Source organism: Nicotiana attenuata, unplaced genomic scaffold (genome assembly GCF_001879085.1).
Source record: "Nicotiana attenuata strain UT unplaced genomic scaffold, NIATTr2, whole genome shotgun sequence".
In the NCBI taxonomy this organism is placed as follows: domain Eukaryota; kingdom Viridiplantae; phylum Streptophyta; class Magnoliopsida; order Solanales; family Solanaceae; genus Nicotiana; species Nicotiana attenuata.
The window spans coordinates 187,182-210,760 of NW_017671098.1; the positions used below are offsets into that span (position 1 = coordinate 187,182).

General features: G+C 42.6%; 1 pseudogene; it reads right to left on the minus strand.

Moving 5' to 3' along the window:
* LOC109205905 overlaps positions 1 to 22,194 on the minus strand; it is a 39,777-nt pseudogene extending 17,583 nt beyond the window's left edge.
* Between the last annotated feature and the right edge of the window lie 1,385 nt (positions 22,195 to 23,579).

Sequence of the window (23,579 nt, forward strand, 5' to 3'; positions counted from 1 at the left end):
ATCAATTTATTAAATCCTGCCTCTCTTTTAATAATCTGATTCCCTCACTTAGCAAGTTTAACAAGTATGCATTCAAACAATTTATTTCAAGCCTTACTATTTTCTGAATTCAGTAGATATCATGCCTATAGGACCCCGTCTTAACACTTAGGCAAGCCATAGGGTAATACCTATCTGAATCTGTTCTATTAATTACAACCAGCAGGCAGGCCTGATTCGGGCTTCTTATCTGAATTATGTAATAAATCAGTCTGCCTCAACCTTTAAGTTCTCTCATATTTGGTATTTAATCAGACTTTAACCAGTATGTGAAAGTCATGCTAATTACGTGCTTTTCTGTTCAATGAGGTGTGATTGAGCCTCTGTTTGTTTACATGCTCCCCCCCCCCCCAAAATGTGCAATGTGTGTTTTGTATGTCGCCTTAGATTTTTAACCTTTTGAAACCTCAAATAAGCCCAATATCCCTCCCTTTTTAGGATTGGTAGTCCTAAGTGCCTCCGGGACTGATAGGATTGGGACGGGTAATAGCATGCAATAAGTAATCGAGACCATTCCGCGCTTTAATACCTTGACGGGGTGGGAAGGGTAGATATGAATATGATGACCACGCGATAATGTCACGTGTAGCCCCTCATTGAGGAGTGATTACCGGACATTGCGTGGGGTGATCCATATTTTTAATAAACCTAGGACCCCCCCTCCCTCTATTTCTTTACTTCTTTTAGCAATTTCAATTCTTTCTTTTAAACATCAGCTTTTCTAATTGTTCTTTCCAACTTTATTTATTTGTAAACCATTATGTGAAAATCCCCTCTTATTTGAAGCTTTATTTGTCTACATGTTATTTGCACCTAAATTCACAATAATTGTCTGGCCGGGAACCACACTAGTGGATTTTGAGGGGTGCCTAACACCTTTCCCTTAGAATAATTTCAAGCCCTTACCCTATCTCTGGTTATTCAAATCAAACTCTTCTGGTGTCCTAATGCACCCTAATAATTAGGTGGCGACTCTCAAAATTGCAAAACCCCTTTCCCAAAAGGAACGAGTTGTCCCAACTAAATGTCATAAACCCGATTTCGCGAGAAAAAGGGGGCGCGACAAGCCCTAATGTCTCGTAGTTTTGTTTACGGTTTATCTAGGGCTGCTAGATCAGTGTATGAAGTGGAGATTGGGGAGGCTTGAATGCTTACCCGGTTTGATGATTCGTGGCTTGTTTGACAGATGCTTTGGAAATATGTGAAGGTGTATTGAAGGATTTTATCAGGGGCATTAATCCAATTGTTATGCTCATCCTTAAAAAAAGAGATACGATTTTTCCTTCTCCGATTTAGAACACTTATATAGAAATTTTTTGTATTTGCATCCCCTTCACTAAGCCAATTAATACGCGACCTAAGTTTCCAATAGTCTTCCTCAATTTTTAAGAGTTTACTATAGTCGTTAGTGAGGGTTTGTTCAAGATTCTTCAAGAAGGCACTCGTAGGATAGTGAATGGATTTTTGGATCCCACTAAATCTTGCTAGGATTTTTTTTCTTCTTGTTAATAACATCACCAAAAGTTGTGGCAACCTAGTTTTTAACTTTGGTAGTGAAAAGGGTGGTAGCATTAGGTAAGTTATTACCAGACCAGGTGTCCAAGAAAATGGAATTAAAATCCGGATGATGGCACCAATAGGTTTCAAGACGGAAAATGCGTTCAGTGTGGAGCCTAGTGTGGTGGGAGGGTGAAATTAGGAGGGGTGTGTTGGTCAGAGTAAGGAAGATTGGTAACAAATGCATCAGGGTAATATTCTAACCATTGCTCAGTAGTATAGCACCTATCAAGTTGTTCAAGTATTAGATTAGAGCGATCATGTCTATGATTGGACCACGTGCATTTTGCTCCTTTAAAGCCAAGGTCTATAAGGTGACAATGATTAAAACATGATTGAAAACGTAAGGCTCTATTTCGGTTGATAGGTCTGCCCCCCCCCCCCCTCATTTATCCTATTGGCTCGTTACTTCATAAAAATCACCACCTAGGAACCACATTCCTTTATAGTTATTAGCAATATTTTCTAGTTTTAGCCACAGTTGATTCCTAATATTCACGTTAGTACTAGCATAAACGGTACTAAATAACCAAGGCTGGTGATTTGGGAGTACCTGGATCATGGCATGAATTTCCTGGACATCCAGGCATATATGACTGAGCTGGACAATGGTGTCGTGCCATAGGATGGAAACTCCCCCAGATTGTCCTTTAGCAGGGATCTCAACCATATTAGAAAAGTGAAACTCATCTCTAATGCCTATATGATTAGACATTCGAGTTTCAAGAAGGGCAACCAAACAAGGGTTGTGAGTATTGAGTAAATCCCTAAAATGACACTTGAATTCGTCATTATTACCACTCCTAATGTTCCAAATCATAATGTTGGGGAGTCTACTCTTTGTTGGATCTTGAGAAGGAGGGGGTATGACACTGCCCTTCACTGATGGGCTTACTATGACTGCGAAGTTGCCTACTGCCTCGTTTAGTGGAGGCATTATGTCGAGGGAACATTTATATAGTTCCAGTGGGAACTTGCAAACAAACTTCTTGTCCTCCATCGCCTGAAATAGCATGATCTTGACCATGTGTAGGTTTGAAATTTCTATGAACGATGTTATGTTTAGTGGTGCAATGGTCTGATCTTGCGCCACCATTTCTTGTTCTCCTGGTACGGGTGCATTATGGTGGAGATGGGGTTGTGCTTGATGAATATCCATCGGAGGTGGGAAGTGCTGTGGAACAGGCTGCCATGCATGGATCAAGGGAGGGATGTTTTGATCCTGTGCAGCAAAGAATGGAAGTTAATAGAGGAGCTGCATGTTCTGTAGTGGGTTGAAATGGTGCGAAAGATTCCAGTGGGCCTGCACGTTGTGAAGAAGATCAGGTGCTAACACCGGAGCTATGGGATCTAGAACATTTGTCAACCAAAGGTGGTTGATGTAGTTTGACATCGCTAGCCTCATGCCCTCTGAAATTAGTTGTGCTAGAATCTGTGGGTTTTGAAGAACAAATAGAACCTCTTGCTTCTGAATGTTGAGAGTGAAGAAAGCTGCCTGACCCTGAAGCCCTTGTTCCAACCATGTCATTGGTTGATGATCCTGTGGGAGGGCGTTGGTGACATATATCGGGAGATTGGGGTTTCGTATTTGGTTGTCCATTCTGGACAGTATCGATGGGCGGTGGTGAGGAGGGAGCTATTTCAGAGGGATTCTCCTGCATGTGAGGGGTTTTAATGGATTCATATTGTGAAGGAGAAGATGTAATGGCGGGGAAGGATTGGGGTTCGTGAACTAATGATTGAGTATCTATTATAGGAGATTGAGTTTGCATGCCTTGATCAATTACTTCTAACCATGGGTTATCCGTTATTGGCGAGTTGGTTTGCATAGCCACTTGGCAGGAGGTAGGGGAAAGCGTCCTAATCTAGGGGTGGATTAGGTGAATTATGTGTCATTAGTGGAAGAGGAGGCGGCGTGCTTGGTAGGTGATCAGGGGATGGGGCCGCTGTTTTACTCAAAGTAGTATGGCTGCATGCAGCCTATTGGCCACGTGGAGACCCAAGTTAGGGGGTAGGGGAAGGGTTTCGTGGAAGAGAATAGTGAGCTAGATCTGTGGATTGGTTAGGTTTTTTCCCATCCAAATCCATAAGGACAGAGTCATCCAAATGCAGTAAAACATTATTATCGGCAGGGAGAGATCAAAATTGATTAGAGGTGTGAATTGGCATACTAGTATTTGTATTAAGACTGTTAGCCTTTTTAAAGGATTTGTGGTTTGTCCTGTTTTAAGACAACTACTCAGTAGTATCAATGTTTTTGGGATTAAAAGAAAGCTTTTGATTATTTAGGAATTACCTGATGCTGCATCAAATATATTGACATTGATACTTGGCGGTGTTTCTTGAATTTTGTTCTGAGATGAACTGGCAGTGTGTCATTTTTGTTTGTTACCTTTGGGAAATGAGACTATTTGCCATAGTTCTTCAACTGCTTTCCCCTTGCTTGTGGAGTTGGAGGAGATGACCCCAAGGGCCTTCTTGTGTCTGCTTTAGTGTGTCCATTGTAGAGTAGGAGCATGATGGTGTTGTGTGACCCAGTCTACCACAGGCCTTACATAAAAAATTCTCCCCTTCATACAGGAGTTATTGAATATGAGAGTTAATTTGAATTGCAGTTTGGACCGACTGGTCTAATGGTACTTGCACACATAATCTCGCATACCTTCATCTGAATGTTGAGCTTGTACAATCATTGATAGATAGCAGCTCGCCAATTGTGTTTCCAATCCTTCCAAGCACTATTCCATCGTAGAATTCTATGGGTAATTGTGGAAGGCGAACCCAAACTGCTAAGTGGATTTCTTTAGCTTTGCCAGCAAAAAAAATTAGGCTCCCACTTTCAAACAGAGAGGTAGTGCCCATTGATAAACCAAGGGCCATGTTGTAGAGCCTTTGCCATGTTTTCTTCTTTAGTAAACTTAACTACATAAAATTCTGATCCTAGATTTGTTTACCTTGAAAATGGTAATTACAATTAGATTTGATTTTGTGGTTCTAAAAATACATGATTTATTTTTATGCTGGTTGTTAGGCAGTAGATGCTAAGTATGAGACTAGAAACAAAGTAAGAGCTTGAAGATAATGTGATACGCAAACCGAGTGACTGAGAATCGGGGCCTCCAGCTAGATTATGCGGGGCCTCGAGTTGAGCTAAACGTTAGGCTGTGGATAGTCGACGGAGAACTAACAACTCTAAGGGCTTAGATGAGGGCTCTTTATGATTAATAATGAGTAATAAATGAAGAACAATTAATGAAACTTAGTGAATGTAAGCAATAAATGTACGTAATAGGATAAAGGGAGAATATGTTTTAAGTTAGAGAGCAGAGATTGTTCTTCTTCTTGTATTGAATATTGTGTGTTATGTGTTACAAAATGATAAGGATCCCCTTTATATCTGAGGGGGAATCCCAACATGGTACAGATGCATTTATTACAAAGATACACGGCTGGTATAGCCATTAAATGCCACGGTACGGGCTTATACTAGCCTAGTAGACTTGGTCAGCTTTACGCACGTGCCTTGGGAACTTCCCGACGGTCCATCATAACCATCGATTTGTACAGCCCCGGGGTCGAACATTAAGAACCCTCAAGTTCGAACCTCGAGCCGTGCCTCGTGCCTTTGGAGATGTGCTTATGAAGCGTCATAACGACCATAAAATTGGACCCTCTGATTTTTACGGTATACAGATAGTCCCCGCGTTTCTTGGAACGAAAATGATAAGAAATGGTCTTGAACTCTTGACTTTTTTGTGCATCTTGCGATGACGTCATGCTTGTGATGTCAGTGTTCCAAGTGACTGAAAACATCCTATCAGTCCCTTTTCCCAGAAGCATTCAATATACTGTCGGTTCATTCTCCCAAAGGAAGTGATATCGCCGCCGATCCGTTTCCTAAAAAGCATTGATTGTGCCTATCGATACGTTTCCCAAAGGCATTGATTGCGCCTTTGGTTACGCAATTGCCTTTCTATAAATGGGAGGTTTCTTGAACCAAAACTCCATCCATTCATTCTTCAATAGTCTTTAACCCTTTTCTTCTATTCTTCCTCATCTAAACTCTGTTTTTCATGGTTCAAGCCCGTGACTGTAAGGTCACACGGCAACGGTTTTGCTAGTTATGCCATGGCTCTCTTTCAGAGCTTTTCCCTACAGAGTGAGATTGTATTGGTTTGTTGTTGTTATTGTTATCGTTGGCCGAAATAATGAGTGAGGGGCTTCAAATTATTCCCGAATCAGAGGGTATGTGGACCGTGAACTGCTGCTCATCTCTCTTAACTTCCACCTGGTGTGGCGCTTCACTTCCTTTGCTTTCCCCGGAGTGAGGTGGCGTCATCTACTAACTTTTGCATCCCAGACCGGTGTAATGTCTCAAGAAGTGGCTTCACAATGGTAGTGCTGGCGAGACCCACTCGTCAAATTTTTCACCAAGCCACAATTTTCCATGCCTGTTAAAAGCTTTTGCTCTTTGATAGGCTATAGCCTTCTTCCTCATCCATTGCTGCTTCAGAGGAGATTCTTGAAGACGCCGCTCTGAAGATCGAAATGGGATCCCCGAGGAAATGGTTCTTGCAGATGTTGCTCCCGAGGATGTACCTCCGAGAGTAGATTAGACTTCTAGCTGTTATTTTTTTCTTCTTTGTTTCTGTGTAAGGACCCCTCGTGGGCTTTTGTAATCATCGTTTATATATATTTAAAATGTTACTTCAATTTGTCTTTGACTTGTGCTGGATTTCCTTTTGCCTGCGTTTGTAAAAAATCCGAGCATGTGACTTTATCGATCGATCCGAATACTAGACCCGGACGTGGGTATTCTCTTGGTTTTTGATTGGTTAACACGATATTTCCTAAAACTCTTTGATATCCTTCGGACTAAGTCCGGATTGACCTGGTACAAACTTAGGCCACCGGGACTCCTGACTTCGAATTGAGCGAGAGTGGGGCCTTGAATTTTAGACCAAAACTTAGCCTTTTTAGGCCCCGTTGGTATTCCTTGAGAGATGAATTTGCTCGATCATCTGAAAATAAAGACAGCCCTCAGGCCTTTTCAAATAGTCCCCAAGTGAGAGTTCACTTGAACTCGGGCGGCCTCGAAAACTTGCTTTGAACTTAAAATGAAGATATCCTTAAGGTGTTATAGATAGACCATGAGTGAGGATACACTCGAACTCGGATGGCCCCTGAGCTAAAGTAACCGAAAGAGTGTTTAGATTGAAGTGAAGGCGAAAATAGCCCCTGAGCCTTTATTAATAACCCTCGAGTGGTAACTGACTCGGATCTAGAAAGATCCTCGAGATCGGGCACCTTCTCGAGGCTAGGTTTATGCGGGTAGTTGCTTCGAGCCCATTGTTATAGCAGCAAAGATCCTCGAGATCGGGTACCATCTCGAGGCTATGTTGATACAGGGGGCTTTGTTCCCTTGAACGTTGTGCGACATCGTCAATTGTATGACACGGCCATTAAATGATCGAGGTGATCCCGCCGGTACACCTCCCCAAAAGTGACAATAGCCTAGCTAGCATTAATTGGCCTTTAGGGTAGGCGGACAGTCGCTGCTTGCTCTATATATGAGTTTGTTTCCCTCTTTTTTGAGGATTCCGCTATTTTGAGTAGCTATCCCTTTTCATAGAGTTCTTCTTTCTTGTGTCAGCTCTTTTATCATTTTAATTCGAAGCTTTCTCTTAAGTTCTCGTTTCCTTTCTCTTGTTCCACCAGTCATGGCTGCCACACCCAAACCCGTTCATCAAGAAGAGGAGAGTTCCGCCTCTGCTTCCCGCTCGATTGGTGCTACACCGCCGCCATCCGGTGAGCTAGCCCCGAAAGGTTTTGTCTCGAGGAGGAACCTTACGTTAGAGAGTCCTCCCAATGTTCAGGGCCATTAGGAGTATGCATCGAGGTTCATTTCTTCAATAGGAGAGGGACACCTCGAGGCAGTGAGGAGAGACTCCGGATGGGGAGAAAAGGTGGTTTGCAGGTACCTTCCCTGGAAGAGAGCATCATGGCTCATGTAGAGGGGTTTCTCAACGTATACACGTACCCCTTTACGTTGGGCCCTCTTGATAGAGTCGTGCTCAAATTCTGTCGAAGATATCGGGCTACCCTGGCATAGGTTCACCCGTCGTTCTGGAGGGTAGTATTGATGATGAGGTTCTTTGTGGAGGAAGTCGGGCTTGAGTTCACCCTTAGCCATCTCATTAGGCTGTACCGGCCCTTTAATCACCAAGGTCTGATAACTTAGCGATGTCGTTCCGCCAGGCCCTTTATTGTTGACAATGAAGAAGATGGGGACCGAGGGTGTATGAGTCGATTCGACCAAGTATGGACTGTTGATGTTATCCCCGTGGAGTTCCTGCCATTTCGTGAGAAATGGAATTTCACACATAAGTGGTACACTTGTGTTTTTATCGTTTTGCTCATGGTGAAGGCAGATTCTGTAAAGACGCTTTCTTTTCCTTTTTTGCAGCAATCCCGTGGATGCCATACGTGGTCTCCGACCTGACATATTGGGCTCGGAAGTTGGCATCCTGCTCGACCTATGATGAGCGTAAGTGGCGAGATCTGTCCACGGGTAGATGGGAGGCAAAACAACCACGGTACGTGCTGTGTGGTTTGTTTTCTTTGAAAGGTACTTTCCTTGACGTGTGTTAACTTCGCCACCGTAGGCATTGGGGAATTTTCTGAGATGAGGCCGTGCCCCCTCGGAGAGAATGAAGGATCGTCGGCTTCGAGACCGAGGAATAACAACAAACGGAAGGAACCCTTGAAGGGTGAAGGTGCTCATAGCGAGGCAAGTCCTGCCCAGAGGCTTAGAGAAGGTGTATCAGGTGAGCCTGCAACATTCGAGGCTTGTGGCCTCACAAAAATGGTTCCTCCTTTGCCGCCGTCTTCTTTTCCCGTTGAAGGTACTTCGAGGTACAAGGATTTTCTGGCGCCGTCTTCTTCTCCCGTCGAAGGTACTTCGAGGGATGTTCGAGGCCAGGGACCGCCTAACTCAAGCGAGGTCTTGAACGATCACATTTTGTTTAGGAGCGCTTCTACTGGGGCCGATGAGACCAGGCCAGTAGATGTACGCTCGACTTTTGAGGAGGCTCAGCGGCTCTGTTCTATGGTGAGTTTTGGTCGATTGTATTGTTTTTTCGATTTTGAACTTTTATTTTCTTATTGAGCTCCTTTTTCATAAGCCTTTGACAAGCTTCAGTCGAGCTGCTTCGCCGTGAAGTCGGGTTGCGAAAAGTCTTGGACGGGGAGAAATCTCTTAGGCTTCTTTATGTATAAAAGGCAGAGGAGTTGGTATACCTGCGGCACAAGGCGAGTCAAAGCCGAAACTACGAAAGCTACCTCGAGGGACAGGTAACCTCTGTTTCGAGGGGGTGCATGTTTCTTCTTCTACCCTCTGAGATTAACGTTTTGACACTTCAGTTGCAGAGAATGACAGAGGACCTGGAACACCTTTGGGGCGAAGTTGGTCAGGCCAAGTGTGAATGTGATGAGCTAAAGGCTCGGGCTGATGCCCAAGTTGCGGCCAAGAAGAATGCTTTGACCAAGGCTTCTGCCCTTGAGGTGCAACTCCAGATTTCTCATGAAAACAGCTCGGTCCAGACGAGCGTGATTGCAAGGATCAAGTCTGAGCTTTTGAAGATGAAGGTCGAGGTCGTGGATGCTCGAGCTGAAGCTGAAGAGATTCAAGCTAAGGCTGACAAAAAAGTAGTTGTTTATTTAAAATACGTTGCCGATGCTCGGGCTGGGTTGAGAAGGGCTTCCGATCGAGAGAGCAGAAGCAATGAGTATGCCCGGTGCAAATCTCAGAGGGAAACTCTCCAAGAGATCCATGCTAGGGGCTTCGATCACTCAGAAGAGATAGCGGGCCAAGGCGGATGAAGACGACACCAAGTTCCTCGTGTTTGATGCCGAAGATAATGGAAAAGAGGCCGATGGGGCCGTAGTCCTCAAGGGGAAAATAGACTAGGCTTTTTTCTCTTTGATTCTTTGCATAGTGTTCTTAGAGAACTTTGTAAATGGAGCTTTGTATATACGTATAAAAGGAAGCCTTTTGGTTTCATCTTTCATGCATTTCCCTTTGCTTGTGTACGTCTCTTTTTGTTTTGAGTTTATACGTTTGTCGATGTTTGGCCAGGTGAACTGGACTTCGAGGCAAAAACCCTTAGGTTTGTAAATCATCCTTGAGGCCTGTTAGGCTTTTGAATTTTGAGCTGGCTCTTAGGCTCTTACGCGTCGACTCGGTACGCCCTTTAATTTAAGTTGGCGATAGTGGCTCTTACGTGTTGGGTCGGTACGACCATTAATTTAAGCTAGTGATAGTGGCTCTTATGCATTGGGTTTGTACGACCTTTAATTTAAGCTGGCGACAGTGGCTCTTACGCGTTGGGTCGGTACGACCATTAATTTAGGCTTTATTTTTCCCTCGTTAAAGTTTTTTTTGTTTGTCTGACTCTTCAACGGTTCGATAAGAACCTCGATTGCGAGCCGTTATGTGATGATGGGCGAACACCTTGCGAGGTTTCGCTCGATGGATGAATTGTTTTGAAGCCTTTTTATTGTATGGAGCTGATGTGATCAAGGCTCTTTTGCTTATGCCCAGGGTAGCCTAGTTAACTGGTTCTTTTTGAAGTATTTTTGATGTAATTTGAAGGCCTATGAGTTTTATGGCGAAGGTCGGGCGTCCCCGAGTCGTGTTAATTTGGCTGGTACAGCCTTGTGATCGTAGTCATCGTATTTGGCCGTAGCCTTTTAGTCCCCGAGTGAAGTAGCTTCGGCGTCTATATCGAGGGTATGCCTTTTTAGGGTTCTTACAAGGTCGAATATATAGCCTTAACTTTTAATATTGGGGTTATGCCTTTTCCAAGGTCTAATAAATTTGAACATGCCTTACTTGAGGTCTTACAGATAGGTTACTTGGCAAAAGTATAATTCATGCTTGGCTTGAGGTCTTACACTGTTGATAACGCCTCGTGGAGGTCTTATATTTCCTAATATTGCCACGTGGAGGGCTTTCGGGCTCGAGGTTGGCCGTATGGGGTCTTATGGCCTCCGGTTCTTGATATCTCGATGAGGTTACCGTCGGCGTCAGTCCCCGAGTCATCAAGAGTTTTTGGCTCAGGAGCCATTTTTTGTATATTTTGATGTTGCCTCATTGAGGGCTTACGAGCTCGAAGTTTCCGGCCCAGAGGTCTTACGACTTCGAGTTTTTGAGTCAGTCCCCGAGTGTTCGGGAAATTTCTGGCTCTGGAGCCGTTTCTTGAAATAATAGGGGATTTCTTTGAAGCGCAAAGTGTTTTGATGGAAAAATATTCCTTGATTACTTGGCACAAGTATACATGTTTTCGTTGTCAAGGGTTCAATTATTCTATACAGACGCGGTTCATTCGATCGTTTGGCCCGATACATCATTTTCCTATTGAGACCCTTTTTGGCTCATCTTGACTTCTTCGAGGGGGTGATCTCCCGGGGGGGGGGGATGCTCCCCAGTATTCGTGTTTGATTGAAGAGAAGCCTTGAATACTTGTTAAGTTCTCCTTAGGTAGCATATAGATGTTTCCTCATTAAAAACCTTGCCGGTAAAATCCTTCTTGGGATAAAATCTGGTCGAAGGAAAAGAGTGCATCGCATGCTTTAAAACCTAAGGTCTTCAAGCTGGGGAGTGCTTCGATCGTTCTAATCGGACTCCTGCACATAGGTAGGTATAAAACGTAAATAAAAAGGGAGATGATTATACCTTAGTAGTGATGGCGCTTCGAGCCTCGATAAGATTCAACCGTTTTCTCCGGGGATGCGGTACGGTCTTTTGTTCGTTTAGTCGGGTTTAGCCGAGAATGTATCTCGTGATTGCTACTTTACCGTTTGCTTATCCTTTGGCTTTTTCGATGTTGAAAGCGTCGATGTCGGTGCCACATTGTGCACCGCGAACATCTCTCTTGCTGCATGTTGTTCTCCGTATATAGTTTTTATTCCGTCCTTTGGCAGAAACTTGATCATTTGATGAAGAGCTGATGGTATTGCCCTCATGCAGTGTATCCATGGCCTTACGAGCAAGGCGTTGTACCTCATGTCTCCTTCGATGACATGAAACTTGGCATTTTGGGTTGTGCCAGCCACATTGACCGGGAGGGTGATTTCTCCTTTGGTTGTTTCACTCTCCATGTTGAATCCGTTGAGGACACGAGAGGCGGGCACAATTTGGTTGAGCAGTTGCTCCACCACCCTCGAACTGATAATGTTGGCTGAGCTACCTGGATCCACAAGCACACTCTTAATTTGAAATGTATTCACAAGAAAAGAAACTACCAAGGCATCGTTATGAGGATGAGATAGGGCCTCGATGTCCTCGTCGCCGAATGTAGGAGCATCTTTGGGTATGTAACCCCGAGTTCGCTTCTCCCTGGTGATGGATATTTTTGTTCTTTTGACAATGGGTTCCTCTGGGATGTCGATTCCTCCAACGATCATGTGGATGACATGTTGCAGCTCATCTGTTTCATTTTTCCTATTCGCCTCTCTTTCCCAGAACTGATTTTTGGCTCGGTCGCTAAGGAACTATCGGAGGTACCCTTTGCTGAGTAGTCGGGCTACTTCTTCTCGGAACTGTCTGCAATCTTCGGTTCTATGACCGTGTGTGCCATGAAATTCGCACACTAAGTTAGGGTTCCTCTGCGACGGATCTGATAGTACAGGTCTTGGCCACCTGGTGTCTCTAATTTTGCCGATGGCAGATACGATGTCCGAAACGTAAACGTTGAAGTTGTATTCAGACAAGCGCGGTGCCTCTATCGGTCCTGTGTGTCTGTTGAATCCAGCTCTGCTTACGAGTCCCCGAGGATTCTGACCTCGAACTGTCCTTCGATCATTTCGGGGTATGTTACACCTTAGGGTGTTTCTTCTATCCTCGGTCTATGGTTGGTATCTTTCCTAGTTTGGCCTTGGTTCCTTTACCAGAAGCCTTCTAGGATATACTGAGCCCGAGGGCCCCCTAGTTGGTCGTCCTCGATCCTAATCTTTGATTGGTATCAGTTGTGGACATCCGACCAAGTGACTGCGGGATATTCAACCAAATTCTGCTTCAGCTGCTTCGAAGCCACCGAGCTTCATTCGTTCAAACCTTGGTTAAAGGCCTATACTGCCTAGTCATCGGAGACTGATGTTAATTCCATTCTCTCTATTTGAAACTGAGATACGAACTCCCGTAGCATCTCATTTTCTCACTGTTTGATTTTGAAGACGTAGGATTTCCTTGTAGCCATCTTGATGGCACCGGCATGTGCCTTTATGAAAGAACCTGCCAGCATGGAAAATGAGTCTATCGAATTTGGGGCTAGATTGTGATACCACATCATGTCCCCTTTCGAAAGTGTTTCTCCGAACTTTTGTAGTAGGACAGATTCAATATCGTCGTCCTTCAGGTCGTTGCCCTTCACTGCACAAGTGTAAGCAGTGACGTGCTCGTTGGGGTCCGAGGTTTCGTTGTATTTTGGAAGATCGGGCATTCTGAATTTCTTCGGGATGGGCTTTGGAGCAATATTTTGTGGGAATGGCTTTTGTACGAACTTCTTGGAATCTACACCTTTCAGGATCGGGGGTGCGCCCGGAATTTGATCGACCCTTGAATTGTAGGTCTCCACCTTTTTGTCATTGGCTTCTATCTTCTTTTCGTCCGATTCAATCCTCTTTGTGAGGTCCTCGAGCATCTTTATGATGGCAGGGTAGGATGCTGACCCGTGATTGCTTGATCTTTCTTATACCTGTTCGGCTTGAGGAGCTTCTTCCGGTGCCGCTGTGCTCGGAGTTTTTTGGTGGCTTTGCAGTTAAGCAATCGCCAGCTGCTATGCCTGTAACATCTCGAAGATGACGTGAAGGCTAACCTCTTGTTCCTCCCGAGCCAAGGTTTTTTGAGCTTCTTATTGGTTTTCTTGGAGTATACTCCTGTTGGTATGGGAGCTTATGTCGACGTGTTGGACATTGCGTGAGACCACGTCGACAAAAATCGAGTCTGGTGTATCTTCAGGATTTCGTGGTGTTACACCAATACCCGGAATAGCTACACCATTCTCTCCATGGTCCTCGAGACCGTTGCTTTCGTGTGCGTCCACTGAGTTAGACATTTTGACCTGAAATCAAAGATTCTATGACAAGAAAAAGTGTGAAAGATAATTTACGTTATGTAGTAAACCAGCAAGAAAACAATCACTATTAATTTTAGCCCCACGGTGGGTGCCAAACTGTTTACCTTGAAAATGGTAATTACAATTAGATTTGATTTTGTGGTTCTAAAAATACGTGATTTATTTTTATGCTGGTTGTTAGGCAGCAGATGCTAAGTGTGAGACTAAAAAACAAAGTAAGAGCTTGAAGATAATGTGATTCGCAAACCGAGTGACTGAGAATTGGGGCCTCGAGCTAGATTATACGGGGCCTCGGGGTTGAGCTAGACGTTAGGCTGTGGACAGTCGACAGAGAACTAACAGTTCTAATGGAATTGATGAGGGCTCTTTATGATCAATAATGAGCAATAAATGAAGAACAATTAATGAAACTCAGTAAATGTAAGAAATGTAAATAATAGCAAGGGAAATTATGTTTAAGTTAGAGAGCAAAGAATGTTCTTCTTCTTGTGTTGAATATTGTGTGTTATGTGTCACAAAATGATAAGGATCCCCTTTATATATGAGGGGGAATCCCAACATGGTACAGGTGCATTTATTAGAAAGATACGCAGCTGGTATAGCCATTAAATGCCACGTACGGGCTTATACTAGCCTAGTAGACTTGGTCGGCTTTACACACGTGCCTTGGGAACTTCCCGACGGTCCATCATAACCACCGATTTGTACTGCCCCAGGGTCAAACATTGAGAACCCTCGAGGTCGAACCTTGAGTCGTGCCTCGAGCCTTTGGAGACGTGCTTATGAAGCGTCATAATGGCCATAAAATCGGACCCTCTGATGTTTACCGTATACAAGATCAATAACGACCCACAGGTCTTGAATCTTTTTTTGAGGTACTGGTGGACGACTCTTTTGCCCAGAAGTTTGATTATAATGGAAAATTTCCAGGGTGTGTACATTCTTCCTTTGTCTTCTTCTGTCAGAGAAGTTAGTTTTAATTTAGAGAGGTTCATGGAAGGAGTCACCCCTCATTGGCTCAGAATAATCAAACATATTGATGTTTGTATTAATTGGGGCGTCTGTAAGAGTTTCCTGGGAGAGTAATTTGTCTTTGAAAGAGGCAGCGCTTAGATTAATAGGGGTGGAGTGATTATTGGTCATTAGATGATCAATAACTATATCTCGTGGATTAGGTGGAATGGGAGTATGAGGTGAACTCCCAGTAATTGTTGAATTCATTGCTGTGAATTATTTGCAGTATTCAAGGATGGTGGTGAGTAGAGAGAGAGGAGAATTATTGCTTTTTGTGGTTTTATTCTTTCTTACGAATATAAAATTAATAATCCAAGGACCATTTACTATAAAATATAAATTACCTTGTAAACAGAACCTGTCCGTTGAATGTTGGCTATAATATTTCAACATTCATATGGCAGATTTAAAGTTAACAGACAAGAACGCGAACAATTAACATGATAAATTAATGAATGAGGCATATGCAGTAACATACCCCGACTCGATTTTCGAATATAAGAAAAATGAGATTCCTTCGTTTAGGGGTGGTAAATGGGCTGTTTGGGCAGGTCATGATGGGTTGAATCATTAAATGGGTCATTGCTCAACCCTACCCAAAGTTCACTTGGGTCAAAAGGGCCGGGTCAATTTGTGCTAAACAATGGGTTGTAACCCATTCCACCCAAATTGACCCAAATCTTTGCAATATTCTCAACTTTTAAACAAGCATATATGAAAATTATCTTATGTTTTGGAATAAATATCAATTCATGCCAAATGATTTCTTTCCTCAATATGGATTTAGAATTTTATTTGATAGTTCTTCTTTTTATAATACTAACAAAGATTAGAATAATAAAAAAGTAGTAAAATTAGAACTCCCCCCCCCCCCCACCCCGACCGCAACCCACCTCCCACCACCCCAAACCCCACCCTACCCCCTCACCCTCACCTCACCCTAAATAGAAATATTATTTGGAGCACTTTTTTAATGTGTTAGATAGAGTATTTTCTTTTCCATTTCAACAAAATAATTTTTTTATGACGTAGAAAAAGTATTTTCATTCATATCAATAAAATAAATACTTATTTTCATGTTGTAGAAAAAGTATTTCCTCTTTCACAAAATGAGTACTTTCTTTTCATGGTGTTGAAAAAGTATTTTCTTTTGTATAAACAAAAAGAGTAATTTCTTTTCATGATGTAGAAAAAGTATTTTCTTTTTCACAAAATGAGCACTTTCTTTTCTTGTTGTAGAAAAAATATTTTCTTTTAATGTGTATATAGAATATTTTCTTTTTTTCATTTTAACAAAATGAATATTTTATTTTTCTTTCATTTTGAGTACTTTCTTTTCATGATGTAGAAAAATATTTTTTTCACAAAATGAGTACTTTCTTTTCATGTTGTAGAAAAAGTATTTTCTTTTGTTGCAAAAAGAGAACTTTCTTTTCATGATGTAGAAAAAGTATTTTCTTTTCACAAAATGAGTACTTTATTTTCTTGTTGCAGAAAAAGTATTTTCTTTTATTTCAACGAAAAGAATATTTTCTTTTCATGTTGTAAAAAAAGTATTTTCTTTCATTTTAATAAAATGAGTACTTTATTTTATTTTATTGTGGTACCGAAAAAATAGCTAAGTACCCATCCTTTATTTTATTGATATAAATTTTATTTTTTGTCTTTCTGTTGTGATAATGTGTTTCTTCTTTATTTCAGATTTTTTTCATGTTTGATGATTAGTTTTGTCAACAACAGGTAGTTAAATAAATCATTTGACTTCATGAAAAGAAGGTCATCATTTTGTTGAAATGATAGAAAATACTTTTTCTACGTCATAAAAGAAAATATTCATTCTGTTGAAATGAAAGAAAATTCTTTTTCTACGTCATGAAAAGAAAGTAATCTAAATAATATTTTCATATATTTAGGGTTGCACGGGAGGGGGGGGGGGGGGTTTGGTGGTGGGTGGGTGAGAGTGTAGGGTGATGTGGGGTTGGGGGTGGGGGAGGGGAGGTAGTGATGAGTGCGGTGAGAGAGGGCTGTCGGGTGGTGGGAGTTGGTGGAGATGGGGAAGGCTGAAAAAGTGTTTTGGATATTATTTTTCCTTCTCTTAATAGGGAAAACATTTTCCTCCAATTGGAGAAAACGAATTCAAGAAAAAATATTTTTCAAATATTAAGACTAACCAAACATGAGAATATGGGTCAAGGTAGAACTCTAAGATTGAGTATCTCCATAGGTCAAGGTTGGACATCATTATGGGTCCATTTGGGCTGACGATTTTTTGTGGGTTAACTTGGCTAGCCCAAAATAGCCCATTTTCAAAATTGCTCTAGCCCAAACCCATTTAAACTTGAGCAGATTGCGCGGGTCAATTGGGTTTGGGTTAATTTTGCCACCCATGTAGAGGGCTTATTCAAACATCAGCAGGAAAGAACAGATAATACAATAAAAAAAATACATACTTGGCGAACTTTGATGCCAATTTTATTAAGATATGCTGCAAATATTCTTGTGGACATGCACACGCCAAAATAGACCAAATAGCCCGTTGTACATGGAGTCAACTCTTTCATTAGAGCGATTCCATTTAAAAGTTGTTCCAATTCATCAAGATGCTCTGTAAGTTTTCCCAAAGATAAGAGTAAAATAATAAAGAAAATACAAAGCATCAATTATGAGGTAGTGACAATTACTAAAGTCGGCAAAACATCAGGATAAAAAGAACAAAGTCTTCATAGAGTATTAGAAGATCTCAGCAATTGCTGCAGAAAGTAATGTAGTTTGATTTCTGTGAAGGGTTTTCCCCAGATTAAACAACGAGATTAAAACGGTAATGGGATCAAGATCATCATTTAAAAGGGGTAGTTTTGTTTGCTTCTTTGTAAATGTATAGAAAAACATCCCTAGAAACAGTCTCAAGCAAATCATATACATACATTTTCAATTAGTTCAACAAATTCGTAATTGAAGGCTTCCACGTGCTTCTCAGATACAATACAATCATACAAAAATCTGGTGCACCTTGCATTTTAATAAAATACTAGTATATTGTTATTATAGTTATCGTTGTTAATATTCCTGTTGCTATTATTTGTTGGTGTTGAACAATTATTTGTCTTATGTACGATAGATGAAGATATTGTACATAGAATGAAAATAGGATGGTAGAATTGGAGAAATGCAACCGCAGTAATACCTACCAAAGTAAAAGGCAGGAGAACCTAAATTTTAAACAGTAGATTGAGACGGGTCTAAATGCAACATGGATATACATATAGCCAACCAACTAGTTTGGAATTGAGGCGTAATTTATATTTTTGTTGTTATAGTTGTTGCTGTTATTGTTAATTCTTATTCTTATTATTCTGACAATAAAGCTATCATTGTTGTTGCTGTTGTTAATCATATCATTAAGTATTATTATTCTTATTACTGTGATTATTGGTATGTGAGTAACCAATGTAATCGATATTGGCACTAAAGAGTGGCCCTGTAAAAAAAACTGCCTAATCGTAATCATGACAAAAAGTGGTCTATACAAAAGAAAGGCTTTCCATGAATACATGAAATCCAATAATCACTTAGCAACATGTTTACCTTGAAAATGGTAGTAATAATTAAATTTAATTTTGTGGTCTAAAAATATGTGATCTTTTTTTATGCTAGTTGTTAGGCAATAGATGTTAAGTAAAAGATTAGAAGATAAGATGAGAGCTTGTAGATAGTGTAATAACCAAACCGACTGGCTGGAAATCGGGGCCTCGAGCTGGCATACGCGGGCCTCGAGGTCGAGTCGGATTCCCGGCTAAGGGAAGTTGATGAAGGGTTAACAGTTATGATAAATTTGATGGCGGCTCTTTATGACCAATAATGGGCAATAAATGAAGAACAATTAATGAAATATAATATATATGAGTAAGACAATAAATGTAAGCTATAGAATCAGATGGAGAGTATGTTTGAGTTAGAAAGCAGAGAATGTTCTTGTTCTTGTATTGAATGTAGTGAGTTGTATATTGTCTCCCTTACAAAATGACAAGGGTCCCCTTTATAGCTGAGGGGAATCCCATTATAGTACCAATGCATTTATTACAAAGATATGAGGTTGATACAGCTATTTAATGCGACTGTACGGGCATGAACTAGCCTAACAGACTAGGTCAGCTTTAATCATGCCCTTGAGAACTTCCCGCTAGTGCGTCATAATCATTACCCTATACTGCTTCGGGGCCGAGCATTATAAACCTTTAGGGTCAAACTCCGAGCCTCCCGGGGGTGGTCTCTACGAGGTGCCCTAATGATCATGAAATGGAGCTCTCTGATTTTACCGTATACAGATAGTCCCCGTGTTTCTCAGATTAAAATGATAAGAAACGACTTTGACACCGATCTTCTCGAGACTTTTGCGATGACTTCATGCTCATGATGTCATCTTTTACGATAACTGAGGCGTCCTATCGATACGTCTTTCCTAGAAACATTCAATGTAGCGCCGATTTATTTTCTCAAGGCAATGATGCCGCCACTGATCCGTCTTCCATAAGGCATTGATTGCGCCTGTCAATACGTTTCCCAAAAAGGCATTGAATGCGCCGTCGGTTACGCTGCCACCTTTCTATAAATGGGAGTCTTCTTAAACCAAAACTTCATTCAATCACTCTTAACTAGCCTTCCATTCCTCTCTTCTTTTCTTCCTCATCCAAATCTATTTCCCATGTTTAAAGCCTGTGACCATAGGGTCACATGGCAGAGTTCCCATCAATTATGCCATGGCTCTTTCCTAGAGCCTTCCCTACTGAGTGGGATCGCACTGGTTTGTTTTTGTTGTTGTTGTTGTTGGACCGAAATAATGAGAGAGGAATCTCAAATTATCTTCGCATTAAGGGACATGCGGACTACAAACTTTTGCTCATCTCTCTTAGCTACCCGGTGCGGCGCTTCACTCCTTTTGCTTTCCGTGGAGTGAGGCGGCGCCATCTACTAACTGTTGCATCCCACACCGGTGCAACGTCTCAAGAAGTGGCTTCACAATAGTAGTGCTGGCGAGAACCATACTTGACAAATTTTTCATCAGCCACTTCTTCATCTTTTTCTACTTCTTCATCGTTTTCTGCTTCTTCATCCTTTTCCGCTTTGGAGGGGGGTTCTCGAAGACATCGTTTGGAAGGTCGAGATGGGTCCCCGAGGGAATGGTTCTCGCTGAAACGGCTGCCGAAGATGTATCCCCGAGAGTAGCTTAGACTTTTAGCCGTTGTTTTTTGTTTCTTTGTAAGGACCCTTCGTGGGTTTTTGTAACCATATGTAAGGACCCTTCGTGGGCTTTTGTAATCATCATTTATTAATGCAAAGTGCTTCTTGAATATGTCTCTGATTTATGCCGGATTTCTTTTATTTGTTTGTGAAGAATCAGGACATGCAATTTTGCCAATTGGTCCAAATACCGGACTTGGGCGAGGGAATTTCCTTGATTTTTGATTGGTAAATATGATTTTTCCTAAGATCCTTTGCCGTTCTTCGGACCGAACCCGGGTTGACTTGATACAGAATTATGTCATTGGAAACGACGACTTCGAATCGAGTGGGAGTGAGGTCTCAATTTTTAGAACAAAACTTAGGCCTTTTAGACCCCATCGATAATCCTCGAGGGATAGTTCCTTGAGCATCTGAGAATAAAAATAGCCCTTAGGCTTTCACGAATAGTCCCCGAGTGAGACTTCGCTCAAGCTCGGGCGACCTGAAAACTTGTATCGAGCTCAGGGTGAAGATAGACTTAAGGCGTTATAGATAGGCCCCGGATGAGGGTACGCCTGGACTCGGATAGCCCATGGATTAAAGTAACCGAGAGGACGTTTAACTTGATCCGAAGGCGAAGAATAGCCCTTAGGCTTCATTAGTAGTTTTCGAGTGAAAATTAGCTCGGGCTTAGGTAGCTCAAAGGCCAGAGAATCGGGTGAATAACCCGCATTTGCAAATAGCAGAAATCCTCTAGGTAGGGTACCACCTCGAGGTCAGGCTTATATGAGTAGCTCCTCGGATCTTATCTTTCGTTTTGACAGGGATTCTCGAGATCGGGCACCATCTCGAGGCTTGTAATAGTGTTAATGGATCCTTAGAGCCTATCTCCTTTTTGACAGAGATCCTCGAGATCGGGTACCATCTCGAGGATTACAATGATGTTAATGGCTCCTTAGAGCTTGTCTTCTTTTTGACAGAGATCCTCGAGATCAGGTACCATTTCGAGGCTTGTAATAATGTTAATGGCTCCTTAGAGCCTATCTTCTTTTTTATAGAGATTCTCGAGATCGGGTACCATCTCGAGGCTTGTAATGATGTTAATGGCTCCTTAGAGCCTATCTTCTTTTTGACATAGATCCTCGAGATCGGGTACCATCTCGAGGCTTGTAATGATGTTAATGGCTCCTTAGGGCCTATCTTCTTTTTGACAGAGATCCTCGAGATCGGGTACCGTCTCGAGGCTTGTAATGATGTTAATGGCTCCTTAGAGCCTATCTTCTCTTTGACAGAGATCCTCGAGGTCGGGTACCATCTCGAGACTCATAATGATATTAATAGCTCCTTAGAGCCTTCGGTCATGGAAGAGGAAATCCTCAAGATTGGGTACCATATGTAGGCTTGGTTGATGTCGTGGTCTTTGATCCCCAAAATGTCGTAGAACAACGTTAATTATATGACATGGTTATGAAACGACCGAGGACATCCCGCCGGTACATCTTCCCAAAGCGATAATGGCTTAGTCAGTATTTTTAATCGTCTTTTGAGGCAGGCGGACAGTCAACGCTTGCTCTATATATAGGTTCGTCTTCTCTCCTTTGAGGATTTGGCCATCCTTAGTAGCTATCCTCCTTCACAGGGTTCTTCTTTTCTGCGTTAGGTCCTTCACTATTTTAATTTTGAACCCCTCGTTCAAATTCCCGCTCCAATACTCTGGTTTTACTATAGTTACGGATGCTGCGCTAGGATCCGCTCGGCAAGGAGAAGGAAGTTCTGCCTCTGGTCCCTGCCTGGTTGGTGGTGTGCCGCCAGTGTCAGGCGAGCCATCCTCGGGACATTTTGCTTCGAGGGGGAACTTTTCGCCAGGAAAACCCCCAAATATTTAGGGCCATTGGGAGTATGCTTCAAAGTTTACCTCTTTAATAGGAGATGGGCACCTTGAGTCAGTGTGGAAAGATTTTGGATGGGTAGGAGAAGGTAGTACTGTAGGTACCTTCCCCGGAAGAGAGCATCATGGATCGTGCCGAGTGGTTTCTGAACGTACACACGTACCCCTTCACGCTGGGCCCCCTTGATTGGGCTGTACTTGACTTTTGTCGAATGTATCGAGCTACCTTGGCGCAGGTTCACTCGTCGTTTTGGTGGATAGTAATGATGATGAGATTCTTTTGCGGAGGAAGCAAGGCTCGAGTTTACCCTTAGTCATCTTATCAGGCAGTACCGACATTTTCACCATCGAGGCCTGCTAACCCTGAGGTGCCGATCTACCAAGCCCTTCGTTGTTGATGACGAAGAATATGGGGACCGAGGATGGATGAGCCGATTTATCCGAGTACGGACTGTTGACGTTGTCCCCGCGGAGTTTCTGCCATTTCCCGAGGAATGGAATATTACACGTAAGTGGTACACTTGTGTCTGCGTTGTTTTGCTTATGGCGGTGGCGAGCTCCGTAAATGCATTTTTCTTTCCCTTTCTGCAGCAATTCCATAGATGCCATACGAGGTCCCTAACCTGACGGATTGGGCTTGGAAGTTAGCGACCCATTCGACTCACGATGAACGTACTGGCGAGACTTGTTTAAGGGGAGATGGGAGGCAAAACACCACGGTACGTGCTATGTGATTTTGCTCCCTTTTTTTTGAAATGCACTTTCTTTTTAAGCGTATTGGTTCCATCATCATAGGCATTAGGGAGTTTTTGAGGTGAGATCGTGCCTTCTCAGAGAGGGAGAAGAATCGTCAACTTCGGGGCCGAATAATAATAATATTAATAAGTGAAAAGGGCCCTCCCAGGGCGATGGTGCTTATAGCAAGATGAGTCCAAACCGGAGGCTCAAGAAGGATGTATCAGCTCAGCCTGCAGCGCTCGAGGTCTCTGGCTTTAGAAAAATGATCCCTCCTCCGCTGTCATCTTCTTTTCCTGTCGAAGGTTCCTCGAGGAGCGAGGGTTTTCTGTCGCCGACATCTTCTCCCGTCGAAGGTACTTCGAGGGATGTTCGAGGCCAGGGGCTGCATATGTCGAGCAACCGTATCCCAATCGGGAGCGGTTTTACCGGAGCTGATGGAGCTAGACTGATAGATGTGCGCTCAAATTTTGAGGAAGCTCATCGGCTCTACTCTGTGGTGAGCTTTGGCGGATCGTATTGGTTTTTGGTTTTTAGAATTTCTATTCTCTCATTGAGTTTCTCCTTCATAGGCTTTTAAGAAGCTCAAGTCTGAGCTACTTCATCGTGAGGCAAGGCTGCGAAAAGCCGTGGATGGGGAGAAATCTATCATTCTTCTTTGCGATGAAAGGGAAGACGAGTTGGCACACCTGCGGTACAAGGAGAGTCGAAGTCTGAACTACGAAAGCTACCTCGAGGAGCAGGTAATTTTGCTCTAATGGATCGCATGTTTCTCCTTCTATCCCCTGAAGCTGATGTTTCGTTTACTTTAGTTGCAGAAAGAGACGGAGGGCTTGGAACGACTTTGTAGTGAAGTTGGCCAAGCCAAGTGTGAGTGCGATGAGCTAAAAGCTTGGGTCGATACACAGGATGCGGCAGAGAAGGATGCTTTGGCCAAAGCTTCCACCCTCGAGGTACAACTTCGCATAGATTGTGAGAACAGCTTGGTC